The 8311-nt window shown below is 42.3% G+C and overlaps 1 protein-coding gene across 1 annotated transcript in view; it reads left to right on the forward strand.

The window, feature by feature from the left end:
• The window catches only part of apln (apelin), a 28763-nt gene extending 21273 nt beyond the window's left edge, over nucleotides 1-7490 (forward strand). Inside the window, exon 3 of the mRNA XM_020502598.2 lies at nucleotides 3084-7490. The gene's annotated coding sequence lies outside the window, so the exon portion shown is untranslated. The remainder of the gene's footprint in view (nucleotides 1-3083) is intronic.
• Nucleotides 7491-8311: the final 821 nt, after the last annotated feature.

Consider the following 8311-nt stretch of genomic DNA (forward strand, 5'->3'; position numbering starts at 1 on the left):
AAATAACTTTTCTAGCTAGCACGCTAACAGGCACCTGCCATGGTGTATTGTGATGACGGTCAGACTTAGTGAAAAATATTGCCGTTGCCTCACATAAAACCACACCTCTTTAACTTTTTGCAACAAGAAATGATAACTCTTCTGCCCAAAGAATAGAGTTCGCTACACTTTGTTAATCTGCACTTTGCACCCCTGACACGGACTCTCTAATACATTCAGAAAATCTGCCCATACTGAGATCATACCACAGAGAAAATAAACAATAGAGTACAGACACAAACAACGCCCCAAAGGGTGAGTAAGATTCACATCAGAACACTGGCATTCCACAACCACAGAAATATGCCATCTGGAAAAAAAGGTTGGGCTCTCGTCAATCAATGAACCCGGATGTCGAGCAACAAAGTATACCGAGAGCACTAGCCATCTGAAAACATAAAAGGCCAGGGAAAGATAAAAGATTGTCCCATTGACAGGAACTCATCAAATCAAATCCATTTTTATTTGTCACATACACATGGTTAGCAGATGTTAATGCAAGTGTAGCGAAATGCTTGTGCTTCTAGTTCTGACCATGCAGTAATATCTAACAAGTAATCTAACAATTTCACAACAACTACCTTATACACACAAGTGTAAAGGAATGAATAAGAATATGTACATAAAAATATATATGGATGAGCGATGACCGAACGGCATAGGCAAGATGCAGTAGAAGGTATAGAGTACAGTATAGACATATGAGATGAGTAGTGTAGGGTATGTAAACATGATATAAAGTGGCATAGTTTAAAGTGACTAGTGATACATTTATTACATCCAATTTTTAATTATTAAAGTGGCTAGAGATTGAGTCAGTATGTTGGCAGCAGCCACTCAGTTAGTGATGGCTGTTTAACAGTCTGATGGCCTTGAGATAGAAGCTGTTTTTCAGTCTCTCGGTTCCAGCTTTGATGCACCTGTACTGACCTTGCCTTCTGGATGATAGCGGGGTGAACAGGCAGTGGCTCGGGTGGTTGTTGTCCTTCATGATCTTTTTGGCCTTCCTGTGACATCGGGTGGTGTAGGTGTCCTGGATAGCAGGTAGTTTGCCCCCGGTGATGCGTTGTGCAGACCTCATTACCCTCTGGAGAGCCTTACGGTTGTGGGCGGAGCAATTGCCGTACCAGGCGGTGATACAGCCCGACAGGATGCTCTCAATTTTGCATCTGTAAAAGTTTGTGAGGGTTTTTGGTGACAAGCCGAATTTCTTCAGCCTCCTTCTTCGCGCCTTCTTCACCAAGCTGTCTGTGTGGGTGGACCATTTCAGTTTGTCGGATCGGATCCCAACCGGCGACCCAGAACAACGGCGCCGGAGGAGGGGCAGAAGATGCGGTCTTCTGGTCAGGCTCCGTAAACGGGCACATCGCGCACCGCTCCCAAGTTTACTACTCGCCAACATCCAGTCTCTTGACAACAAGGTAGATGAAATCCGAGCAAGGGTTGCCTTCCAGAAAGACATCAGAGATTGTAACGTTCTTTGTTTCATGGAAACGTGGCTCACTCGAGACACGCCAACAGGGTCGGTATAGCCACCTGGTTTCTTCACGCATCGCACCGACAGAAACAAACATCTCTCTGGTAAGAAGAAGGGTGGGTGGGTATGCCTTATGATTAACGAGACGTGGTGTTATCATAACAACATACAGGAACTCAAGTCCTTTTGCTCTACTAACCTAGAATTCCTTACAATCAAATGTCGACAACATTATCTACCAAGAGAATTCTCTTCGATTATAATCACAGCCGTATATATCTCCCCCCAAGCAAACACATCAGCCCTGAACAAACTTTATTGGACTCTATGTAAACTGGAAACCACATATCCTGAGGCTGCATTCATTGTAGCTGGGGATTTTAACAAGGTTAATCTGAAAACAAAACTCCCTAAATTTGATCAGCATATCGAATGCGCGACCCGGGCGGAAAAAATCCTGGACCATTGTTACTCTAACTTCCGCAACGCATACAAAGCCCTGCCCTGCCCTCCTTTCGGAAAATCTAACCACGACTCCATTTTGTTGCTCGCAGCCTATAGACAGTAACTAAAACAGGATACGCCCGTGCTCAGGTCTGTTCAACGCTGGTCCAACCAATCTGATTCCAAGCTTCAAGATTTCTTTGATCACGTGGACTGGGAAATGTTCCGCATAGCGTCGGATAATAACATTGATGTATACGCTGATTCGGTGAGCGATTTTATTAGCAAGTGCATCGGTGATGTTGTACCCACAGCAACTATTAAAATCTTCCCCAACCAGAAACCGTGGATTGAATGCAGCATTCGTGCAAAACTGAAAGCGCGAACTACTGATTTCAATCAGGGCAAGACGACCGGAAACATGACCGAATACAAACAGTGTAGCTATTCCCTCCGCAAGGCAATCAAACAAACTAAGTGTCAGTATAGAGACCAAGTAGAGTAGCAATTCAACAGCTCAGACACGAGAGGTATGTGGCAGTCTACAGTCTGCAGTCTACAGTCAATCACGGACTACAAAGAGAAAACCAGCCCTGTCGCGGACCAAGATGTCTTGCTCCCAGACAAACTAAACAACTTCTTTGCTCGCTTTGAGGACAATACAGTGCCAACAACATGGTCCGCTACCAAAACCTGCAGGCTCTCCTTCACCGCAGCCAACATGAGTAACTAAAAACGTGTTAACCCTCACAAGGCTGCCGGCCCAGACGGCATCCCTAGCCGTAAGCATAGCACAATAGAAACAACTAGTGTTCTTTTCCACAATGGTTTATTATTTTTTTATTTTTTTATCCCTTCAGACAGTAAACTGCAATTTCTGTTTTTATCAGCTGGTTATATCTTTGTGTTTGAGGGCGATTTGATTCAACATTACTATTTCCAATCAAACATTGCATTATTTAACTCAAGAACTAATGTTGTGAAAATGACACCAACCAACACTGAATCCTAGAGGGCTTTCTATTGTAAGGGGGAAATAAAATGGCTGCATGACTCACATAAATGCTCATGAAAATTTCACTGGACTTACGGCACTTTTGTCGTCTCTGTTTTTGTTTTGCAGGCACTGCTTCGAGCGCCCACCCCCAAGTTCTGATTTCTATGCTCTTCCTTTGCCTTGGGGGGCCTTGCAACGATGGGCCTACGCTTGCCCAGCCTGAAGAGTGATGTCCCATAGCACCTGCTGGTTCTTCAAGCAACTCTTCTCTGTCCACAAAACAATCAGGACAAGCCACTCACCCTCAGCTCTAAGAAGAATTGGGGGCAGAGAAGGGGGGGAGGGTACTGAGCCCAAGCTATCAGATTCTATTTCGCTCTCTCTCTCTCTCACTCCCTTGCTCCCTATCTCTGTCTCCTCCCCCAAGTGTTTTCTATAATTTGCTTTCTAGAGCCCTGTCATAGCTGGTCTCGTCGGTGTTGCACACTTTGCATGATGTGTGGTTGACAGGGAGCCTGGTTCCAAGCCGTCTTAGTCTTAAAGAGTCAGTCACTTCTCCATGGTGTGGTATTCCCGTCCTCTCAGATCCAAGGTGACCACAGCCATTCGTTCCATTGCCGTGTAACTACTTCTGGCTTTACTAGTAAAACGGGTGGTGATAGTGAGGAAAGGCAGTGGCAGAGTTCCACAAGTTGACTGCATTTATTCTACAACATGTTTCGCAGATCCATTAAATCCAGGTTAGCAAATTCACTCAAGACATTCTCACCTGTCTGCAGCAAAACTCGATCCGAGGTTTTCCTTTCAGAAAGTAGAGAAAGGGTAAAGGATAATGATTCCTTTTTTATTTCATGATAATTTCGGCAAAAGATGTGAAGTAAACAAAAATTGGACCCGAGTGAGGATTCCATTTTACCATTTGAAACAGCATGTGTAGTCAAAACAATCATGATAATTACTTCACCTGAAAGATTATTTAATCCAAAGCTCTTTACATGTTACTAACCCCATTAACACCTCGGGGAGGTTAAGCAATTTTCCCAACGTTACAGACACGTTGTCCCACCTGAGATAAGAGTCCTCTGATCCCAATTCCCAATCCTCAGCCTCCTTGCCACTCTGAAGCCCCCAGTAGCTTCTCCACACGACTGTTAACTGGCAGGGGGGGTCTGGTCTGCTCTCTGAACGACAGACTCCCTTGCCTTTTAATGAAGTGCCAAATAATAAACTACTCCACAATGCTGCCAGGAACGAAGGAACGAAAGGAAGAGAGAAATGGTAAACACATTACCTCTTGTTTGAAGTCTCGATAACACTGACACATGTGCATTACGATACATTTCTAGACAACAAGAAAAATCCCATTTACAGGCAGTGGTAGCAAGGAGTCCAGTTAAATTAGACCAAAAACACGTTTCAAGCAGACATGCTGTCAGCTCAGTAAATATACCACCATGTTCAGCCTACCAATAGTGCTACTCTTCTCTGACTGTTTAGTGTGAGGCTGTTTCGACCCTTTGACCGAGATCTTTGATTGATGGAATGTGCTACGCCTTTCCATCATACTGGAATATATTACTGTTTGGTTCAGATTTTTTGTTTCTGGTTTCATTTCTTTTTTCTCAGGGTGCTGTGATAGAAGCTTGTGCCAGAGCAGTCTCTATTTTGCACATTTATTTAAGAAACACAAACATTTATATATGATAAGCATATTGACGTATACTGTATCTTTACTCTCCCTGCCTATGTATAACACCACTATAGCCATGTATCCAGATTCAGTCCTTGCCTATGTCATTATGGTTCTTTACACCTCTGTTGGGTACAGTTGCCTTTTTAGCTTGCGCTTCCACAGCACAGGTGGTCATGGCTTTGATCATGATGTTCATCAAATCCCATGGCTCATTTCTCTCAGATGGGCCTCCCCATAGGCTGGCAGGGGACACTCACAGGCTGAGTTTATTGTCAAATTGGCTTAGATTGGAACCACACCCTCCCCCCCCCCTCTACAACCTTAATCCCCCTGATGATTTATGTAACATGCTACAATTGGGACATTTAGAGCAGATGCCATCCAATCAGCATCCAGTTTGCTATTAGATATGGAGGGAAGGGGGAAATCTGTTTTTCGGTTGGTCTCTTAATCCAAATCTGGTTTCAACTACAGTAAGAATGGCTTTCACTACTAGACTGTTACCAATCACCCCACAATTATTTTTACATGTGGCCAAGAGAGGAAATTGTAAGGTTGTTTTTTTAAACTGCTTGGTTTCAACCAAGATTTCCAATATGTTATCTTTCCCCCATTACTGTTTCTCACCCAGAGAATAGAATTGAAAAGCAGTTTCCCGGCACCTCTGCCTCCCAGCATGAGACGCTCTTAATAAGAGAGCATCTCAAATCACAGTGGAAACTCACCCAGCCAAGCTCACCTTGATTAAAAATGTATTCAATCTTAAGGGCACTGTGAAATCATCATTTCAGTCACACCATGATTATTTCATACCCTCTCAGACAGAGCATTTATTAATGCTCCTTCTAAATAAGACAGCTTTTTCTCAGTGTCTTTACTCACATGTTATTATGAGGGGAGGTAGCTAGTAGGGAGATAGGAGCTGGGGATGAGCATTAACCACAAGAGTTGGGCTGGATTGGCTCAAAATAATAGGTTTAAAATCACTATTTTCCGGTCTGAGAAGCTAGTGTTAAGGAAGCAGAGCAATGTCTGTATCCGCACTGCTCTTCATGAATGTATCCCCACCATCTGCACCAGCCGAGCCGCCCCTCCATATGCAGACCCAATGTTTATGTATGGAGTACAATTTGAGTCTTGGTCTCCCCAAATCACTGCTACTCCACCCTGGTTGGTTATCAGTTGGATCCAAACTTCCAAAGCCAAATATCAATCACCTGGCTTTGCTCCAAGACTACTTTGTACGGGCAAGCCAGGCTGCACTTTTGCAATTCCATTATGCTGCTGGTAAAAGAAAAACTGAAAACCCTTGGTATAAAATGGCTCTCCAGTGTTTTGTGACAATTTTTGGTCGTCTGATTCTTGTCTAGCTGGTTGTCCAAAGCGTACTTTTTTTTTAAATAACAGTGTGGAATACAGCTGTATGTTTTGTGGCCGTAAATAATAATAGAGCATTTTGTCTGCAGTGCAATATGTCGTAGACAGGTGAGAGCTTCACGCATTCTTCTCCCATAAAACATGCCCCACGGGCCTCCATTTTAGGTTCATGGAGCTTGTGGTGTAGAAGGACATCCAGGCTCAAACTGAAATGGGAAACCAATACATTTTCCTTAATGGTCTTTTCCAGCAAAGCTCACGCAAGAGAAACGATTCCCATCCACTCATCTTGTTTCCTCTCAATCCTCTTATTTGTGACATCACAAGGCCTGAGTAATGTTCCTATGCACATGTTAGCATGTTTTCACTGGTTTGTTTGTTTGTTCCGAGAAGAACGTACCATGTTTGTGCTCAGCTCATTTTCCACTTTTAGAAATGTTCACTTGGCTGGGAGTGTGTATGGAGTAGGAAGCAGTGGAGGGACGCATGTGTATGACTGGTGGAGAAAGGAGTCTAGCAGCTAGCAAGCTAGTGATGAAAACTGCAGCTTAGCCATGGGTCACTGTCTCGCTCTAGCTGTAGGCAGTCCCCACAAAGAGTCAATCAAAACCACTAGGTTTTTAATCTTTGATGTCGCTGTCACTTTCTCTCAGCTCTTGACAAGCTACAGTAAAACCCCTTTTCCAAACGTAACACGGTCCACCAAGAAAAACGACTTAGCTAGCATGCAATACATTCCATGGTTTTACCTTATGCATCTAAACACGTCATACATCACACGCACAGAGTGGGGGTATCTGCAGGATCAAGTGGCTAAGATTCAATCCCGATGCAGTCGTACAATTCCACAGGCGGGACAATCCAAAGGATAACTAGATTTGATCTCCCGCGGGAGATGAAAATTATCTGTCATTATCTCGCTGCCTCAAATGAGACCTTCATACCCCAGGATAGAGAAGGCCCCTCCTCCCATTGATTACAACAATGTTCTCCATCTACATGGCAAACTGGGTCCACCATCAATACCATTCAGAGTAGTTGAGGGAGCTCCAGAGTGTTTAGGCTGAAATGCCATTGCAACAGTGTTACTTACTAGGTCACAAGCAAACTGCAGTTAAAAAGACAATGTATTACACCTGAACTTCTTTACTACTGTCGAAGGTATGTGCTCATATTACTCACCAGGCCAACTGTACAGTCCCTGTCTCTGTTTTGATGTTGAACTGGGCAAAAATTAAATAAATAAATGAAGAAAACAAGTGTATCAGAAATGGTTGAAATAATGTGTACATATTTGAACTTTTGGTTTCTAATTTATAAAATATAAGCTTTAGCTCTTGGAGTACTTATTTTATTTTTTTCCTTTCACGCGTAGCTTTGTGTTTTTATTTTCTATTTCTGTAAAGTGTGTAAATATATCTTTATGATAATAAGTCATATTAAAAAATCTTATTTTAAGAATCTATTGTGTTTTGTCCTCTTTGCGATGGTCCCTCCGAAACTAAGCATGTTAATGGGTGTTACTACTGAAAGCAATTGATAAAATTGCAGCATTATTGCAGAGGAAATAATAAAAGTATGATCATGATAATTAAAGTATGTACACTACCGGTCAAATGTTTTAGAACACCTACTCATTTCAAGGTTTTTCTTAATTTTTTACTATTTTCTACATTTTAGAATAATAGTGAAGACATCAAAACTATGAAATAACACATATGGAATGTAGTAACCGAAAAAGTGTTAAATAAATCAAAATATATTTTATATTTGAGATTCTTCAAATAGTCACCCTTTGCCTTGATGACAGCATTGCGCACTCTTGTCATTCTCTCAACCAGCTTTTTATTTTATTTTATTTTTCTAGGCAAGTCAGTTAAGAACAAATTCTTATTTTCAATGAGGGCCTAGGAACAGTGGGGATTTTGTACCTTGTCAGCTAGGGGATTTGAACTTGCAACCTTTCAGTTACTAGTCCAATGCTCTAACCACTAGGCTACCCTGCCACCCCCAGCTTCATGAGGTAGTCACCTGGAATGCATTTAAATTAACAGGTGTGCCTTCTTAAAAGTTAATTTGTGGAATGTATTTCCTTCTTAATGCGTTTGCGACAATTAGTTGTATTGTGACAAGGTAGGGGAGGTATACAGAAGATAGCCCTATTTGGTAAAAGACCAAGTTCATATTATGGCAAGAACAGCTCAAATAAGCAGAGAAACGACAGTCCATCATTACTTGAAGGAAGACATGAAGTTCAGTCAATACGGACATTTTCAAGAACATT

The sequence above is a fragment of the Oncorhynchus kisutch genome, linkage group LG15, assembly GCF_002021735.2.
Source record: "Oncorhynchus kisutch isolate 150728-3 linkage group LG15, Okis_V2, whole genome shotgun sequence".
NCBI classification, from domain to species: Eukaryota; Metazoa; Chordata; class Actinopteri; order Salmoniformes; family Salmonidae; genus Oncorhynchus; species Oncorhynchus kisutch.